This window comes from Nylanderia fulva, unplaced genomic scaffold, assembly GCF_048542155.1.
Source record: "Nylanderia fulva isolate GAGA-0341 unplaced genomic scaffold, ASM4854215v1 Scaffold75, whole genome shotgun sequence".
Lineage (NCBI taxonomy): Eukaryota > Metazoa > Arthropoda > Insecta > Hymenoptera > Formicidae > Nylanderia > Nylanderia fulva.
Window position 1 is genome coordinate 455,670 of NW_028190862.1, and position 21,979 is coordinate 477,648.

General features: G+C 33.2%; 1 protein-coding gene and 1 pseudogene across 8 annotated transcripts in view; one reads left to right on the forward strand and one right to left on the reverse strand.

The window, feature by feature from the left end:
- Window positions 1-21,979, forward strand: part of LOC146720191 (uncharacterized) — a 141,688-nt gene that overhangs the window by 25,319 nt on the left and 94,390 nt on the right. The gene's annotated exons all lie outside the window — the stretch shown is intronic.
- Window positions 18,210-21,758, reverse strand: LOC146720192 (uncharacterized; annotated as a pseudogene).

Consider the following 21,979-nt stretch of genomic DNA (forward strand, 5'->3'; position numbering starts at 1 on the left):
AATGTTCTTGAAAAGCGCCTTTTAGAAAAGAGTCAGTATCGCCATCTTCTGTCGCCCTTCAAAGCAAACATTTATTTAAAAAATTTTATTGTGCAATCAAAAATAAAAGTTTAAGGGAGGATGTTTGATCAAAATTGGACCTCTTGTTACATATGAAAAAAAAGAAATGTGCTTTGATATCTAATAACTTTCATCGTTTCTAATGAGATTAAAATGAAACATTTTTTAGCGGTTTTAGTCTTTAAAAAATAAGAAGATATTCTTAAATGTTCTTAAATATTGTACGATCTTCGTAAGTATACAAAATTTATGAATCATAGAGAAAAGGATAGACACTAAATAAGAGATTCACTAAAAGAAGATAAAAATAGAAAGAGCTAAAAGAATCGAACATGAAATGTAAAATTTGTAATATTAAATTTATAATGTTAAACACGTAAAAAATATAATAAAAAAGCGATATTATAGAGAATGTTTGTTAATTAACTGACCAATCGAAAATTGATGATAGATTGGATCAAACTGAAAAGATAAGTCCTGTACTATTTTGGTAAATTTACAATAATTATCCGTTAAAATTAAAATATCTGAGTGAATGAACAGATGGAGAGGTAAAGACCGGAATTGGTAAGTATATAAGATGACTTACTTGTTTACACCTCTTACAATTAGTAACGGAAACATTATCAAAGCGATGGAGTCATGCAGCGAGCGGCGAGCAATGTCATCGCGCCGGAAATATTTTTATCATATCATATTATACATTGATGATGCTTTTGTTATTCAGAGATCATATCATATTATATATTGATGATGTTTTTGTTACTCAGAGATATAAACAAATAAGACATCTTACATGCTTACTGATCCCGACTTACCACTTACTACTTGCTAATTTGCGTAGATTTTAATTAATAACGCAATAATTGTTGCGAATTTAGCAAAATGGTACAGGACTTTTGTTTTTAGTTTGACCCAATCTATAATCATCTTCATCAGTTAATTACCAGACATTCTTTATATGTATAAGGCTATATTATAGCCGCCAGGAGTATGTAAGAGGAGGAAGAATAATATGTTTTTAAATATTTGATAAGTTTTTTAATCGTTATTGTAAGCATTCTGAATCATTTTATAGATATCATTATTATTTGATAAAAATAACATTTTAGACAGTAATTTCTCTCTCTCCTCTCCCCCTCTTATTCAAAGTTTTGATTCCCAAGTAAATTTATAACTCGTATTCTATGATCAGTGATTACTGAATGTTGTCTAGTATTTCTATTAATATGTTTGCAATATTCATTAATCAATTGTTTTTGACAATCTGCCAGTTTGGCATAAGACGCGTCACCTTCCAAAATATATTATTGTGTAACTACATTATTACATAATTGTTTTGATAGAATGTCTGTATGTACTTTGATAAAAGAGCATAGTTTGTCAAAGTTGAAGTACGACATTTATATTTATATCACAAATTGTGTCGGAATTTAGCGGATAAAATATAAAGTATATTGAAAAACACGGAATACTAGTATCATCGACAATGTTGGTGCTCACTGTAGTTAGAATTTTTTTGTACATTATTAATGAAAAGCATTTTAATTCGTACATGGAACATTTGAAAAATTAGAGATAATGACGATCGTTTAATTTCATTCGTCAAAATATTATATGGAATGTAGTATTCCAATCTAAAAAATGAACGGAGTAATCAACATGATAGTTGTGGACAAGTCATGTTGAATCACTCAAAGCTTCTGCGGAAACTATCTTGGGGGACAAATATTTTAAATAGGAACTCCTGATAAAGGTAACATTATTCAATAAATTTCTAATATAAGAGATGAATCCAAGAATGATTCTATGCAATTATTATATGATTTGATATATATATATATATATATATATATATATATTTTTAATGCAAACTTTCAAAAATGGTCTTTAAATGATATCTATTTGCTGTTCTACATTTATTTGAAAAACAATTAAATTCAAACAAAAAATAAGAAAAATTTTTTAAATAAAATTGTTTTGACGAACTTTTTAGTATAATGGAATCATTCCAGCAAACACCAAGTAATAATTATAACTAACAGTAATATAATTGTTACTTGGTGTTTGCTGGGATATATCTTACTATATACAATGTATATCCTAATATATACAATTATGTAGGTATATTGTATATTCCTCGTATATATTTTTTGATGCCATGCATAGGTATATAAATAACGTAAAATTTATATACGAATGTAAACGAAATAATATATAGAATATAATGTATATAGAAGATCCAAAGTACATATATATATACAAGGTTTACCAAAAGTATGGAAACCCTTTAATTTTTCTAAAATTAACACATTTTCGAAAAAAAATATTTCACACAAAAGTTGCAGAGTTTCAAATAATGAATTACGTAACAATATTAGTATGACCTTGAATAGCGGTGTCACAAAAATTACCTTAAAATTTTTAAATAAAAATCACTTTTATTATGTAGCATATTTATATAATTTACTTTGCGAGCTTCAAAATATTATAAAGTATTTTTTATTAAGTATTTTTGGAGTTATGGAATTTGGAGCTTTGAAGTTACAGGACCGTGTGTGTGTGCGTGCGTGCGTGTTGTGTACGTGTGTGTATCTCACAAGGCAATCGTCTCATCGATTTTGATGCGCTTTGAATGTTGTAAAGCATCAACAAATATTAGACCCATATTTTTTTCGTACTTATCTCAACATTTAGGGATTGAAACAACCCCTCGAAAATAACGGATTTTTTTCATTTTTAGTAAATATCTGCGAAAATATAGGGAATATAAAAAAATGTTTTATACAAAAGTTTTGTGATATTTTATAGTTTTTAGAATGGCGTAATCATATTTTTTAAGTGTCAAATTTTTTAATTTACCTTTCCCCCACCGCCTATTATTTTGCAAAAATTTAAGAATTTTATTTAAATAAAAATTGAAGAGCATTAAGCCAAATTCATCCATATATATTAATATTATATTTCCATGATTCAATTTTTGGTATAATGGGACGATAATGTAGTAAATATGTAGGTGTCGCGTTATAGGTAGGCGCCGCGCTGTTGTATTATTTTTCTTCAGTTATTTAGCTAACCTAAATTAAAATATTTGACATTTTCGAAAAATGTTATTACATCAAATCCTTTCAACACTATCTAAAACATCTCTGATTTTCCCTAACGCCGTCAAAGTTTCATCGTATTTTACAGAATGAAAATGTGTTAAAGAAATTAAAAGAAAAATGCAAATAATTGATTTTATTTACAAATGTTATTTTATTATGATGTACGGTAACAAAGAAACTCAGTATAATGATGGCCTTGGAAAGTCAAAGGTATTTTAGAAGGGCAACCGCAGCGCTAAAAACACATACATGCAGACCGATGTGTAAATCCGAGAAGTGTAATCTTTACACGGTACATCTTAGATAGAGTGCTAATACTTGGTATTGTAACTTTTAAGGTCCATATTCGAAAATACTCGAAAAAAATATATTTTATTATAGTATTTTGAAAAATTCTCAAGGTAATTTACATAAATATGCAATAAAAGTGAGTTTCCACTTAAAAAAGTTCCATTTCTTAAAAAAGTTCAATTTAAAAATTTCGAAGTGATTTTTATGTGACATAACAATATTCATATTAATATTACTATGTGTCACTTAAAATTCTATAATTTTTGTATGAAACATTTTTAAATGCGTAATTTTCGTAAAATTAAGGGATTTTGCAACAGTTTTGGTATACTCTGTATGTACATGATCGCAACACTCTATGTTGTATATTGTAAAATACGTGGTATTCTATAGAATACCGATCGATTAAGCATTGCCATTGACATCAGAATATATAGACCAAGCATTACATAGCTACCGATTAGGACGAGGGGAGTCTGATTTTTGCGAAAGGGGGTACTTTATGAACTTTGGTTGAATTCGGTCACGCTCAATAATGTTCGGCTAATATACATATATTATAGAAGAAAGAGGCAACTGATTTTTACGAAAAGGGGAGAATAGATAAACTTCGATACACCTCGGTCAGTTCCGTCAATGTGGTTGACCACTCACATTGACAGAATTCCTGATGTTCATTGTACTCTTTTCTTACCGCAAAAATCACTTATCCCTCTCAAAAGGTTCCATCTGTATATTTTGATGTCAATCGATAAATCAGTGGCGGAGTCACTTTTAGATTAGGTTCTTCATGACGGATCCATGATCTTTAGTTCTTCATGACAGATTACAAAAATGAGGTATGTGTAACCATAATAAATTATTTATTTAAATAAATGTTACAAGATATTTCATAATTTATATAAAATTATGTGTAATTTAAGTGTAAAACATCTCGTAAACTGTTTATTTTTTGGCCATCTCACCCTCATAACTGTTTATGTCAAAAATTGCAAAGAATCGATTTATATACATATAAAAATTAAAATAGTTTTATTTAAAAAAACAAATAACTTTCAAGTGATTTTGAAAAATGATCTTCAGAAAAAAGTCAATAACATCATCTTCTATAATATTCTCCTCCAAATCAAATAATTTTTGTCTAAAGCATTTTTTTGTACAATCAAAAATAGAAAAATTTTTGGAGATGATCAATTAAAATTGGACATCCTATATACGTATTATTATACTAATTATTCGAAGTATTCGTAAATTATAATTAATATAATAATTAATAATATAATTAATATAATAATATAATAAAATAAATATTTTTTTTTATATTTTTTTTAAATTATTATTTATATTAATGTCATTGTTAATTAATAAACGAAACGCTAAAGGTATACATACATATTTAACTCTAGAATAAATATATTTTACATATAATATAAAATAAAATATTACAAAATTTATTAATCTTTTAAATCGTTCTTTAGGCAATACTTTTGTAAATTTGCTTTTTGACTTTTTGACAAAATATAGTAAACAATTTCATTACTTTCAACTTTTTCTTATGTAGTGATCGGATGTTTATGTGCTTTGCGATGTCTAATTGAACTTTGATTACCTACATATAATTCTGTAACTTCTACATAGAAACATCGAGATTCTTTTGTAATTTACTAAACTAAATGATTTCTTTTGCAGCGACTGCTGCTACGTACTCTGCTTTTGTCGTACTTATAGTATTTAAAGTTATCATTTTATGTTGAGATGACCAGCTTATTGGTCCATTTGTTAGACAGAATACACATATATCCGGTAATTAATCGTCTAGTTTTAATACCGCTGCCAAAATCTGTATCTGAGTATCCCGTTAAATGCTCTTCTTTTTCACTACTTTAATATATTCTATGTTATATCGTGATGTTCCGACTAGATAAATATTCTTTTTATTAATTTCTAATGTTTTAAACTAAAATTATGTTGCTATTTACTAATCGAGTTGTGTAAGCTATATCTGCGAAACTATCGCTAAATATATAAGTGAGCCTATCGCTTCTTGGAATGATACATTATTTACTTTTTCCTCTTCGCTGGATACTGATTGTAATTTTACATTCGGTTTCATAGGCATGCTCAACGGTTTTGAGCTGCCCTTGCTAAATAGCAATTATCTTATTTGTATTTACTTTTTAATATACATGATATTTCTGGACTAAATGACGAACTGAAATATTTGAATTTAGGACTTCATAATAAAAAATATTTTCTCCGAAAATATATTTTTGAAGTTTTAGAACTATAGGAATAAATGTCGATAATAAATAATCTAAAGATATAATATTCTTTAGAATTCTGAAGACTTATTTTGAATCTATAGGCTTCATATTAATTGTTTTGAGAACTAGTTTCCAGGTTTGATTTTGTTTGTACATTTAGTTCTGCTTTAATGGCTTCCTTTTATTCCTTTCATTGCAGTGGTTTCAGGCCTTTATTGCTTCCTAGAAGTTATGTTAGATGTGTTATATTCAGAAATATTAATTTTATACCTAATGGTGACTTAAAGCTTGCTCGATTTAGAAGATTGTACTTCATTTATTGTAAATTGTTTTGTTTCTGTCCGGTCTACCTTGTTTGAGTATTGTTATGCTATTCTTCTTCCAACTCATTAGTCACTAGTGGACTCTGCGATTTATTTCTCTTCTTCTTATAACGGATCTCCTTTGGAGATCATTCCCAGACAGCACAGAATATTTATAAAATATTTATAGAATATTTATAATAATTATTTTAATATTTTATAGATATTTATCATAAACATTTTATAAATGTTTTTGGAGTCTTAAATTCAATAGATCATAAATATTTATCATAAATATCAGAAAATATTATGGTAAATATTATAAATATATTTATTAAATCATTATAATACATATTTTTTAAAATATATTCAATAAGAAATCATGAGTTAAAAAGATGTAATCAACGATTGTTTAATCAAAACAATCGGTTGATATGGTCTAATCTAAAATTTGGTCGATTAGATGTTCTTGTGTTTTTCAAACTCTATTAGCCATTTATAAAAAGTTAAAAATGTGTAAAATAGTGTATTAGCTAACAAGTGGGGGATCGTAAATCGGCCGAGAGTGCGGAAGTTTGGCGCACGAGGCGAAGCCGAGTATGACAATCCGCACAATCGGCCAATTTATGACCCGCACATGTTGGCTGCGATATTTTGTGTGATCGGTGCGTGGAAAGGGAGGCCTTTCTAAAATTCCATCATGTGCGTAAAGGGCGACTTTTCGCGCGTCGGTTGCACAAAATGTTTTGCCACCGTCTCTCCGTCCTCTCTCGCCAAGAAAGAAAGTGAGAGAGAGACCGACGCGCAATTTCGTCGTGCCGCTCGCACGTTAACTCGATCGCTATTCGAAATCAAAGATTGGGCGCCAGATACGGTCAGGCCGCACCACTCATTAATATCGCAACTAATTAGCGGACACAACGGCTTAGCCTCGGAAGCTCGGTATCGACATGGGATAGAGTGGCGGGGTTCTTTACGCTAGGAGAGTCGGAATCGTAGTCTCGAAGAGAGAGAGGAAATATCAATATAATCTACCATCAGATATAAGATAAAATAAGCAGAGTATATTTTACGTTAGGGGTGTGCAGAAACAAGGCGTTTGTACAATATAATTATCGAGCTCAAAGGAGGTCGCTGGTTTTTTCTAATTATCTCATTATCGTTACTCTCCTCCTCTCATTGTCAGCTCGGGATCGTGAACACCATACTCTAATCCAGCGGTAGTTATTTTCAATGTCCGGGGACAAAAGACTCGATACAATCTTACAACAATTACACGATAAAAACTGTTGATCTTGGCTCGAATTATTGTGTTACAATAAAAATAAAATCTCGACGGCAATCGGAGCCTGTGCGGATGACATGCACAAAATTAATAAATTAAAATGAGATCTCAAATCAAACTCATTTATTAAATTCTAAACGTTTCGACCCACTTCGGGTCTTCTTCAGTAGCTGCAAAATACAAAAAAAAAAAATCAAAGATAATCGGTACAATCATAAAATTATAAAACTCGTATACATACAATCCGCAAACAAATTAAATGTTATTCTCCTCCCTATTCAAACCGTCCGGCCGTCGGAGTGTCTCCCTAACGGTGACCATTGTCAGGAAGGAAGCAGAGCAGTGACTCCCTTACCAACACTAATCAACGTCACAACAACATAATATAAATTAAACGTAGAAAAATCCACAAGAATTAAAAATTAAAAACCGGAAAGAGCACTCACCCGACAGTAAAAACAGAGAGAAGACGATGCTACACGTAACACATCACTCTAACGACTGTGCGGTATTCTACCTCGGCACAGTCGATACATATATACACAAAAAACAAATATAAAAATAAAATATGAAAATAAAAATAAAAACAACTAAAACTTATCGGCGCTCATGTCAAAGGTCTAACAAAAACACGGCTATGTATAATCACAAAGCTAGATTTTGGTAAATTTTTCTATTAAAAGATCAAATATATCGTTTAATTTATCGGTGTCGCTATGTAAATTTAAACTATTCCTCTGACGTTTTATGTGGATCATTTCCGATATCAAACGTTTACCTAAAAAAGGCTCCTCGTCTAAGACTTTTACATCCTCCCAATTAAATTCATGGTTCAATAATCTATGTTCCGATATGACTGATAATTGTGACGCGTTTCTTTTTATGTTGTTGCGATGTTCTTTCATCCTAGTTTTCAACAGTCTACCCGTCTGCCCTACGTACGACGCATCACAATCCATACAATCAATTTTATAAACTACATTGTTATGGAGTTCCCTTGGTAACTTATCCTTGTGTACTTTGATGAATTTACGGAGACTGTTAATTCCTGTATAAGATGGAATGACATCCAAATCACGTGTTATATCCTCGATTCTCTTCGATACATTATTAATATACGGAATATTAAAATACGAAACTTTTTTCTGCGTTAGAATCTTATCATTGCATATATTTGCTCTATTGTTATGCAACTTATTATTGTAGTGGAAGAACAACTTTTTTAACCGCGCTTGTAATGTTTGAAATATCAAATTGAGAGGATAATTATTAGACAAAAGAACTCCAATCATAGACTCAAAGTTACTTTTATGGAATTTCGGATGAGATAGCCAAAAAACTCTGTCTATGAGGCTGATAATGGTGCCTTTTTTATGGCAGAGAGGGTGCTGCGACTCAAAGTTTAAATATCTACCTGAATACGTCGGCTTATGAAACAAATCAAACTCAATGCTCCCATTGTTTATAATAATGGTGACGTCTAAAAAATTCAATCGGTTGTCAATCCCCTCCTCCATGGTGAACTGCAATCTAGGATGGAAAGAATTGAAAGTGTTTAAAACAATTTTAAGCATGGAGGGTGGGGCCGCCAACGCGATATTGTCAACATATCTAAAATAAAATGGAAGTGACATCGAAATCACAGCAATCGCCCTACTCTCCAAATCTTGCAACGTGATATCCGCAATGATCGGTGAGAGGGGGGAACCCATAGACGTGCCAAAAGTCTGTTGATAACAAACATTATTAAACATAAAATAAGTCGAATTCATAATAAAACGAATTGCCAATAAAAATTCATCTTGTGGAATAATACACTCTTTTTCAATATACCCCCATCTGTTTATTAAACTATCAATAGCCATATCCAATGGTACGTTGGTGAACAATGATGCAACATCTAGTGAAACTAGCTTCACATCACTATCCACACATAAACCATTTAATTTGTTCACTAATTGGAAACTATCAGAAATGACCGAATCAGGTTTCGGAATTGCCTTATATATTATCTTATGTAAAAATTTTGCCAAGTAATAAAGAGGTGTATTCCTAGATGACACAATAACACGTAAAGGGCAATTCGGTTTATGCACCTTCGGCAGACCATACGCTCTCGGTAAAACCCCGTCCGTGCAGTTCAGGGATTTGTATGTTGTTGAAGAAATGTAATTATTCATTTTCCATCTCATTAAAATTCCGTGTAATTGATTGATTAGGTTCCTTGTCGGATCTTTTTTAACAACAGTATAAGTATCCCGGTCAGCCAGCAAATCACACATTTTGTCCATATACATATCTCTGTTCATCGCGACCGTGATATTACCCTTATCCGCCTTCATAAATAAAATATCGGGATTGTCTTGGATGAATTTACCCGTCAATTTGTAAGCCTTACAGAAACTATTTTTTGTGTGAACTTTTTCAGACATGAAAATATGGAATTTATTTATTATGGGAAAGGCTCTATTTCTGATTGCAGATCGTTTTTCCACAGGGAGTTCAAAAATATTTTGCTCTATATTTTTCAACAACTCTATGGTGGTTTTATCTATGTCAAATACTGGCAGACAGAAGTTCTCTCCCAACCGCAACAAATCTCGAATTTCACACGGTATCGATACGGATGATAAGTTTAAAAACCATTTATCTCTTTTATCAGCAACATCAGGAATTAAAGAAACAAAGGAAGTCGAGTTCAAGGAAACGCTGAGAGACTGAGACGGCCCTGACTCACATGGCCTTGAAGAAAATTCTTTCGCACACGTGTAATAATATTGGATAGGACGAATATTCCTATTATTGAATTTGTTTTGTTTATCTAAGAGCCATCTAAATTTATCATCCAGTCGAACCCGCTCCTTATTATAAAAATAATGTAATGATCCGCTTTGCTCACCGAAAAACCCATCACAATAACACACTGGGAGATCGATCGTGATGTAACGAACGAGTTCATAAATATCTAATCTAACTTTGTGCCTTTGTCTATGGGCATTATAAATTTCATTTCTTAAAATGTCTTTAATAGTACGTCTTATAATCAATTTGTGTTTCGATACAGACTTATAATGACATAAATTATTAGCATAACGAGAAAGAAATCTAAGATGAGACGGTGTAACATCCTGATTTAAACAATCTTTTAGAAATTTGATTCGCAAGTTTAATCTAATCAGGCTCTTGTTTAATTTAATCCAATCCTTCAAATGTTTGACCGCGCTCCAATTAAAACTGTGTCCAACAAATTGGAAGAAATTCCTCAACGGACGCATTATTACAGCTAGCGTAAATTCAAGATAAAAACTGTTGATCTCGGCTCGAATTATTGTGTTACAATAAAAATAAAATCTCGACGGCAATCGGAGCCTGTGCGAATGACATGCACAAAATTAATAAATTAAAATGAGATCTCAAATCAAACTCATTTATTAAATTCTAAACGTTTCGACCCACTTCGGGTCTTCTTCAGTAGCTGCAAAATACAAAAAGGATACAGGAAGGAAGCAGAGCAGTGATTCCCTTACCAACACTAATCAACGTCACAACAACATAATATAAATTAAACGTAGAAAAATCCACAAGAATTAACAATTACACGATTTTACAGTGACTGTCTAACTCGTTTCGGTGCCCCTCGGAGAGGCGAAGAAGGCGAAAAGATACACGATTACTTAATTACGCGAAGATCGACGCGAGTCCCGTGCGTATCACTCTAGATTTTCGGTACTTTATACAACAAAATGTAACGAGCCCATACGCTCGGTATCGCGAGAAATCTTTGTTGACACACGGGTTCCGGCCGAATTCGCGCTTACCGAGAGATCGAGGAGGTGGCCTTACAAAATTCGTTGTCGCCACAGGATGTGGGTCGCTGATCCTTTATCCTTTCGGGACACCGGCTCGCCGAACAGTGATTCCTATCCGGGCCGGCGGAACGTCAGGAGTTACGCTGGCGGAGGGGGAGCCAGTGCGCGCCACTCCGGCCCGGTTGCCATGTTTTGCGGCGGCGTTGCGCCCCGCGCCAGGCCCATAATCGATCCTCACATCGATTTTTCCTTGCCGTGGTTGGTCGCGGATTTCCTGCTGCCAATTTTAAACTTTCGCCCTCGGGGTCGCGGTGTCGCAGCTCCGTTCGCTACCTCGTACGGCCGCCAAATGATGTTCGGTGTTGCCGCACCCTGCCGGGGGGACCGCCCTGAGGTGATCAGTCCCGGACGATCTACTGGTCTTCTCAGCCTGCAACCGCGAAGTAGTCATCCCCGTGGAGGGATGCCGGCGCCTTTCCGTCCCTTGTTCGGACTGCTTATCTTTGACTCCCTGGGGCTGTAACGATTGTATCAGCAGTATCTTATCTTTATGTGACTCGGTACCGTGTATACTTGTATTCTTTTTATTACTCACCGGGCCGGGCGCTCAGCCTCCGTTCCTCCTCCACCGGGGTCGTCCCTCCTTAATTCGTCGGAGTCCTCTTCTCCCTAAAACAATTAAATCCTCCTGGCCCACCACCTCGATTCCCGTTACCGAGTAAGGGCGAGCCGGCGAAAAGTTTGCCGCTCGCCCGCAATACACGAAATGTTTGGAGCGCTGTCCGACTCTTCCCGGCCGGGCGCGTCCGCCCTTGTGACGGGCACAAAAGGCCACGTCACAGTTTATATGTAACTTATTTACATTTATTTTAAAATAGAATATAAAATTATAATATACACTAAATATACTTAGGCAACAGAATAATTTAACAAATAAATTTACGTACACATCGATATATACGTAAATTTATTTATTAAAAGACATTCTGTTGCAGAATGTAGCTTAAAAATAGAAATAATTTTGACACTTTTAATTTTATTAATTACCGTTTTTGCCAACCTTACATAATTCTCACGACAAAAATCAAATATGAGAAAGATATGTCACATAGCGATAAATGAAAGAACTAACAATTTAGTTAAAAAATATCTACAAAATAATTACTATAAATATTTATATTTACATAAATATTATATGAAATATTTAATCTATGTTTTAATAATATGTTAAATAAAGTTTTTTATAAAACATTTTCAAAATATTTATATAATATTTAAAAAAATATATTCATAAATTATTTATGAATCTTTATCATAAATATTGTGTGCTGTCTGGGTTGTGTTGAACAGTTTTATATGAAATTCCTTTTGATGTTGTTTTTCTGATTTCTTTATTGAAAATCACATCTCTGAAATAATAACCTTCTTGATTTCAAAATCAGTCTATAATTTGTTGCGTTTTCTTAATATCCTCCCAATATCACTTTTCTTCCCCGAGGGTCAAACTTTTTTTGTGAATTGTTTGGAAGTATGTACATAAGTTATTGAACCAAAAACTCGTATATGATTTAACTCAGATTTTCTACACAATTATTGATATCGAATGATATTGTTCTATTTAGAATGTACACTGTCGTATTCATTGCTTTCATCCACAGTTTCAACGATAACTTTTTTACATGTAACATAGCTCTTGTGCTCAACTATGGCACTCAACTATGTATTCAACTATAACACGAGTCTCTATTTTCATGTTTTGTTCGGACATATAAGGTACTACATTTGCTTTTGCTGATGCCATGTTGTGCCACATAGCTGTTCATCTGTTTTTGCAGAATTCATGATTGTTATTGGATTTTAACGTTTTAATTTTTTGATCAAATTTATTTTATATCACTTTTTGGTATTCTTTAAATTGCTCGAACACATTCTTGTAAAATAAATGTATTTAAATCCACAATATCACCTTTGAATGTTAATTACAAAGAATCGCGTATCTCCAGAAGATGTCACCAACCTAAAACCACATACATCGGTGTATAATATATTCACCTATACTAATACTTTTTTTGAGTTTCTTTAAAAGTCAATCTGTGTAAACTGGCAGACTTCACAAAAAATCTGATGTATCTTGTATTTCATTTATCAGTTCTTTCTTTGACATTTCACGGACTATTTGTTTATTGATGTATCTAAATCATTGATTGCACTCACAGACTTTTTACTTCGTTGATTTTTCGTGTTTGTTTAACATTAAAGCACATGCAGTTTATTTCATTGTCTTGTTTTTTTTTCTATAGCAATGGCTTCATTGTTGCGTACTACATTTACTTTGTCTTTTTGGAACTTTATTTCGAATCTTTTGTGCAGATGCCGAAAACAAATTTTTTCTTTTTTCTTTAAAATCGGAACGTACAACATATTTTCATTGCACACTATGTGCCATTTGCCGTGTACCTCGATATTGTCCCTTCGCCATATATAAACATTCGTTACATACTTCGTTATCATCCAAAGATATTGTGTCCAAGATCTGTTCCAAGATAAACGAATGGCGACAATATAGGTCTTCGAATTCACTTCAAGTTATTTGGATTAAACATGGTGACGACAATCGCTCAATCGATTAACCAAAAAATATAATGTTTGATTTTTAGATAAATGTCGCATTTTTCGATATATATATATATATATATATATTTGTTTTTGTTACTTATTTCGAGAAAAAATAAACATTTGAAAATCATTTTAGTGCGGTTTTTGCAATTTTTTTTAGCAAGTTAGGTTAATTTAGGTTTCCATTGCAAATTAATTTTTCGACTTTTCTTTATCAACTGTTGCTTGCAATTCATGCACACGTATAATAACTATAGTTTAACGCGGACTAATACATACTCACTGGATCAAAAATAGTGACCGTGCGAAGACCTTACTTCGCGTTTGCCCATCTACGAAATTTTATTGTCTCCTTAATAACTTGAAAATCGATAAATCATTCGCGTCAATAAGTTATCCCAGATAGCAAAACCTGTGCGAATAGATTTAAGCAGAATCTGCAGTCAATTTATGATGTTAGAAAGTGAACAAAATTTTATATAGAAGTTGCTCTATCAAACGCAGTTGTCATATTGTTGCCAGAAATGCGACAGAGCCTGTTTGTTAGGCAATGTGAGCAGACTGGCAGCAGAAATTGCGCAGAGCCTGCACACATAACCTGATAGCAAATTTCTGCGCGATTTCTACTGAAAGTCTGCTCACATTGCTTATCAGTACGTTCTGTTGACAAAGCATGATCTTATTGCGGACACAGATGGCTATGATTTTAGTTTAGATTCTGATCAAATTTGTTGTCAATCTGTGCGTATACTTCTAACATTTTGTTATTTGGAACGTTACGTGTCTGAAGGCACCACTGTTGGTTATCTCTACACTTCATTTGGATTTAAACTTAATAATGTCTATACTTGCTCTTTTGAAGGACTTAATAGTTCTCGTTTTGAATATTTGAGCGATTTTTTAGAGGATTTGGCAATAGCACAGTTCCGATTATTTCCAACATTATTTTGTTCATTTTTATCATCCTGTTGAATCGACGGCACTCGTGCGCAAAATGTTCTTTTTGCACTTGAAACATTCGAGATCATTTCTTTGACAATTCTTTTTTCACTTTTCATGGCTCTTTCGCCTCTTGCACTACTTATCTACCGCGAAAAATACATTAGAGTCACTTTTAGTCTAGTGTTTTCCTTTATAAATCTCTTGTAAATTTACAAAATATTTGTCTATAAGGGACCATGACATTTTATGTTTGAAATATAAGTACATTTTGATGTGAGATTTGCGAAGAGCAAATGTTTTTGCAGTAATTATTATTTCGGTTACTGTTTTACCGAGATCTCCAAGTTGTTTTGTTATGTTTTGCATTTTGATGATGTGCTGTACAACAGAATTTTCGGTTGCAACTCTATACTGAAACTGTTGGGTCAAAAGCAATTTGCTGCATTTTGATATTTGCTCGTGGCTGAGCCATTCCTATATGTGTATCCTTGACTGTATACATGTCAGCAAGTTTTCTAATCGTCCGAATTTTATTGATGATATCAAAAACATTGCCTTTGCATTATCTTTAACTCATTAGGTTTTAACCGCATTTCATCCGTTCTTAATTATTATTCCATCCTTTGGCATTGCTCGTATTCTGTATACTACATTCTTGATTTCGTTCGTATGGAACAATCTAACCTAACCTAACGCGTTAGATTAGATTGTTCTATACAAACGCGTTAGGTTAGATTAGATTGTTCCATACGAACGAAACTTCTAACTTGAAACTTCTCCTTCTACTTGAAACTTCTATTCTTGGAAATTCATTTTATTGAATTGTGTGATATTTCTTGCCATAATTTCTTCAGCCATTTTGAACTTATTTTATTACAATGACCTTTGGACTACTTTAAAAAATGGCTATTTTTTCGGGCCACGTGTATTATTTGAAATATTATTAATCGTGATAACAAAAACAGTCTTATAAATAAACATTTATTATTTATTGCATACATTACCCTTCACAAGTTTGAAAACACTTTACATTTTATTGTTAAACAGTCGCATGGCAGCGATCTGTCATAAATAAAAATGTCATTTAAATATTTGACGATTTATTACAATAATACAAAAAATCTATACAGATCGCTGCTATACGGTTGTTTAACTGTAAACTGTAAGGTGTTTCCTAACTGGAGGGTTACTATATGGACGTAATTCATATATAAAAGACATACCGGTCGGCCCAATAAAACTATGATATTTATTCAAGGCATACTGGCATGTTATTTAAAAATATGAGAAAGCATTTCTACATTTCAAATATAATAAAATGTGATAAAAATGTAATCTAGTTACTTTAAATATTTTACATCAGATTTTTGTGCATGTTTGCCGTAGTTATTACTTTAAAAACTAGATATGCTTTCGAATAACCCCTGCTCCCGATTGACCTACAATTTTACAGATAAATTCTATTCAATGTGAGAAATAAATTACGCGATCTGAAATCTTCGGGAAATGAAAATAAATTTATATAAAACAGCACTTATCATAGGTTAAGGAATCTCGCTTTACATGGAAAGTTGTAAATCCATGTGAAACCTCGTTTAGCATGAAAAGTTATAAATCTATGTGGAATCTTATTTTGCATTAAAAAGTATATGCGTGGAGGCAGTGTGTTCCTCTTGTCCTACGGAGGAGCTCCATTATCAAAAAACTAGACACATAAGTTTCAGTTAAACCTCACTTTGTGTGAGAAGTTGTAAACTTATGTGGAATCTCACTTCGCATTAGAAAGTATATGCATGGAGGCAGTGTTTTTCACTCCCTCTACAGGAAACTCCATTATCAGAAAATTAGACATATAGATTTGGATTCAACCTTTCTTTGTGCAGAAAGTCAAAAATCTATTTGAGATGATATAATTATATAAACTTATTATTAGTAAATTTGCAACTTTCCACGTCAATGACTTCTTTATCGTCCAGTTTCAGATTCCTTACATCGAATATATATATATATATATATATATATATATATAGAGAGAGAGAGAGAGAGAGAGAGAGAGAGCTACTACAAATATAATATTGCATATATTATATATTATACATTATATTATATATTTTATATATACGTTGTATCATACAGAGTCGATTTTAGTCGATATGTGATGCCATAACAAAATTTTCTTTCCTCAACTTGGGAGCACATGTACTTTATTTCTCACATCAAAAACAACTTATTTGTAAAACTTCAGGCCAATCGGGAGCAGGGGTTATTTGAAAATACACTCAAAAAATATTTTATTTCAATGACAGCTTTTGCATGTGCTCTGATTAAAAGTATGTCATCCTAGAAGCGATCTATCTTTCATACCTATGTATTTAGTAACTCTGCAAAACTCTAATTTTAAAGTTACTAACGCTGAGATATGAATTCTTAGTTCTTATGTTGATGTATATATCAGTATGCATACAAAACATATTTTTATATTGCAACGTCTTTTCCTGCTCCGAAACGCCAAGTTCGGACAGGGGAGCGTTCAATTTAAATATTTTACGAATTTGAACCCTAATACGGTAAAATTCGGTAATGAAAGAGTTACTTACTCGTACTCAGGTACGTTCGGTACTCACGGTACAGTTGGGCGCCAGGCGCATGTGAATACGCCACGATACTCTTGTAAACGGTACTTAAGGTACTCTATTAAAATTCGAGATAGGGTCGCGGGTCTATAGAATGGTAGTCGATGGTTGAGAGAGAGGTATAGAGAGACATACACGTGGTGTTAGAATTTGACATATATATATATTTGACACTTAAGATTAACAATGGTACATATGATTAGTATAATTGGACAATATAAACGTAGGATAATATTAATATATAAATTAGCGGTATAAACAAAAATTATAGTAGTAATATTACGGCGACTATGACGGAATGACGGAATTACGCTATTAACGTTTTATCAATAATAATAAATTTTAAATAAGTTAACTAAATTTTCGACAATAGTATGTGAACGAAAATTATACGGAACAACAAAACAAGATCGGTAACTGATATGCTTTTAAACTTATTATCGCGGACACGCGGTACATACAGAGGTCACGATTACAAACTCGAGACACGGCGCGGTATCCAAAACAAAAGGTAACAAATAGACAACGGCAATTTCGTGACTCTCCCGCTCGACTCTCTCGCCGAGTCGAAAAATGAAATATTTAACAAACTCGCGGAGAACGGCTGCACGCAAATTCCGAAAATCTACTGAGATCACAGATACAACAAAACGTGACTCTGAATACAGCGGTAAATTATACGGTACGATAATCGCTCGCGAAAACGATTGACTGTCAGCGGCACTTTTCGGAGAGGGCTCGGTTCGCGATCTCGAAGTCGGCCGGCCCTGCGGTACGGTACTCAGAGTGAGAGAGACCGCTCTCTCCTACACAAAACGATACGATATTGAGAGACGCGGTACTCACGGTAATTACTCTAGGACTCCAACACACACGGTACCGACCAACATCTATCTACGGCTACCTGAGAGGCGGCTTACAATTTTCGGCGGCGAAGAGTCTTTCCTTGGTCGAGTTGTCGGATCTCTGGAGGCACCCTCTCTGTCGTGTAGTACACCGAACAGTGGAGAGCCGGGCCTCGCGCGTCTTGGTACCTTCCGCACCGCGCCGATCTCTCGCGCGTTCCCTCGATGATAGGGTCGATGGCGGGGGCCCTAAAGTCTTCCCCGCCTCCCCCTCTAGCGGGGTAGTTTTCTCGCCGGGATCTTCCTGCTGCTCGAGAGGATTTTTCTCCGGGTTTGTTCCTGCGGCTTTTCTCCTGGTGGAACAAGCGGGAGGCTGGCCGGGCCCTCCGTCGTCCTTCTCCAGGAGCGGCCCAGGTGTAGGTGTGACTCGGAGTCCTCTCGGTATGCTAGAATATTTGTACGGCATCAACATTGCGCGAGAGATAATAAATTGAATTCGGCTACTCGATACTTAACTGCGCGAGGTCCCGTGCTCTCTCTCTCTCACTCTTGATCCATTCTTCTCTCTCGGCTGCGGTATTCCGGCATCCTCCGTCTCTCTCTCTCTTGCCTTACAACTTCTCCTGCCGCTTTCTCGGGCCGTCTTTGTCGCTACGTCTTTGTCCCTACGAATCGTGTTGCACGCGCATTGACAGGCCGACGCTGCGTGCAACTACGGTTCTCGCAAAAAATACGGTAATAAAAAAACGAAATAACGTAAACGGATCGCACCCTCCCCGAAATGAGGGGCGCTCCAGATCCCCGCGTCCTACCCGATCGGGCTTTTCGCCCTGGTGACGGCACTCCAAAAGCGTCACGTCACAATATATTACTAGAATGTTACTCTTTCAATATCGCATTATGTAAAATATCACATTTTACACATTCAAAATTTTCTCAAATTATAAATTTCAAGCTTACGTGGAATGATAAATTGTAATGACAAATGACAGAATGAGAACTTCAAAACTAATAAATAGAAAATCCACTTTCCTGGATTGCACAGAGCGAATCAGTTGAGAGTATAGCACAACTGATAAAAAGTGCGTAAAAATTCAAATTTTTCTCTTTAAAATGCGTTTCAGCAGAACTCAATACTTCTTCTTCATGGGCCATGTCCGGTCTCCCGGACGTCGGCGATTATCATAATGACTGCATCTCTGTCTTCCGCCATACGAGAGAGTTCCTCCACGCCTCGAATCCCGGTCCACGCCCTGATGTTCCTCAGCCAAAATAGCTGCTTCCTTCCTATCCCTCGTCGGCCTTCGATTCTTCAGAATCAATTGTAATAGATGGTATTTCTCACCCCTCAAGACATGCATTGAGATAAGCAATCTTCCTGCATTTGATGGTTGTTAGCAGTTCACGCCCGAGAAAAAATAGAATATATCTAATTATATCTAATTAAATCGCGTTAGATCTATAAAATGGAATTTTAAATCTACTTAGATGTAAACATATCTGGTTAGATGTAAGCATATTTAAATAGATCTATCAATGTAGATCTATGTAAATACAAATAGATATCTATCAATGGATCTAAATAAATCTATATACGTATATTGAAAGCTAAAATGATCTTTGGAGATTTAGATAGCTCTGCCAGTGTAGATGTACATAGATGTATTTACATCCACGTAGATCTAAATTGATATACATGCTTATCAGTAGTAGATCTAAGTGTATCTAAGTGTATCGAAATATATCTAAATGTATCGAAGGGGATCTACATAGATATATCTCAGTGTATCTAAGTGTATCAAAGTAGGTCTATATAGATGTAACATAGTAATTTGATCTCTCTCTCTCTCTCTTTCTCTCTCTCTCTCTCTCTCTCTAATTTAATAATATTCCAATATTTCCGTAAAATGTTCCAATATATTTGTCATTAAAATTATATTACTTTGTAATTTGTGTGCAATCATACGCGTAGCAATTATAGTGCATAATGAATATACTTTTGTGAATTTTTACATATACATTTGTTTTCAATAAATACAACATAATATATACTTAATATATACATATGTACTTATGTTTTATGTGCACTTTATATTTAGAAACTAAAAATATAAAACAAGAAAAAAATATTATATTGTATTTATTTATTGTATTAAATTATTGTACTGAGAAATATGTACCACAAATTTTAAACTTGTTTAATAAGGAGGGGTAAAAATTAATATAATAAAAAATAATAATGCGTTTACATAGTTTTTTTTTAATTCGTTTGGACGCTTACAAATATAATTACCGATCCTTATTACATGAGATATAAATTTTATGTCTTTTACGTTTATAAAAACAAATGTATCTTCCTCTTTAATAGGCAATTTATGTTTTACTTTTGTATCTGTTTTTTCATGAACAAATATTTTTGTGTTGAACACTAAAGCAATGCAGTATAAAACACATATCATTTTATATTTTTAAAAAATATCGAATAATACTGTAGGATTCGGTATTGGAGATAAGATATATTCTGCACAAATATTTAGAGAATCAAGGTTTGTAATTTTATTTGTTTCTCCTTTCGAGGCTTATAGCGGACTGCCTCTCGTCTCTCTTACAAGTCGCTCAGCCGCTCAGCTGATCCCGTCCCCACTCTTGTTTTTCTACAAAGGAATTCGAGCTGACGAAAACCCAAATCCTCGAAAGACTCGCATATTATATTATCTAAATGCGCGTATACATCAAATTATAATAACATATGATTAACAACGCATAGAGTTAACAATCCTACAATACTATATACTATATTATCGTTAATATTTACTTGAACTGTATAACTATTAGTTCTTATAGTTTTGTACATTTTGGAAGTATAAAGTTGATTATTTATTTTAGCTCTTATATAAAAAGTTAGATCTTTAAAACGTAAACGTAATGATTCAATCAACTTAATTTCTGTATCGCTTTTACATTGTACAGTTTTTACTACATTAAAAAATTGATAGTTTTCAAACATTTGATCAGTATTATGGGAAGTATGTTTATCATATTCATATTGGAATTTCAAACTTTGTACAGCTTGAGCTCTTCTTATATTATTAACCATCTCTTGACCAAGATGTTTAGTCCCATGAACGCAATTAGCAATAAAATTATTATAATTTTCAAATAGAAAAGCAGATGGCTCATAAAGGACCCCATCTCTTCACGGATAATACTAACAATAAGTGTAGTAATTGATGAATATTGTAAGTGTAAGCCCTGTCTCCATACAACCTTCTAACATCTTTTACAAATAATTTCAATAATACTTCTGTTTCTTCTAATTGTGGATTAATAGGAATGTCTTTTTCCAATAAATTAAATAATGATATAACTAATAACAACCAATGTTGAAGATACATTTCCGGTAAACGATTGACAAGTGTTGGAATCGAATAAAACAATAAAAAATTATAAAATTCAGATGCTTTATAAAGTTTATAATCTGAAAGACATCGAGGCATTCTATTAAAAAAATGCGGAGGTTGAACGTTTTTTAAAAAGTCATCAATCTCTTGAATATATTTTGTTACACTCCACTGACATTTTGACATATTCTTTTCCCTTGAAATCTTATAGAACGTTTAGTTTTTATTTCACAAATGTTGCAACCAAATTTACCGTTAAAATTAACTATATTCAGAATTTGAGCTCTAGCAGATGCATCTGCTATAAACAGAGGTGCAACAATTTTTGAAACACAAACATCATTTGTTTTAGAATGAGTCCAAGTAATTCCTTTATGAAAACAAGTAATAAACTTTTTACAAAAAGGGTGAAGAAAAGTATTCA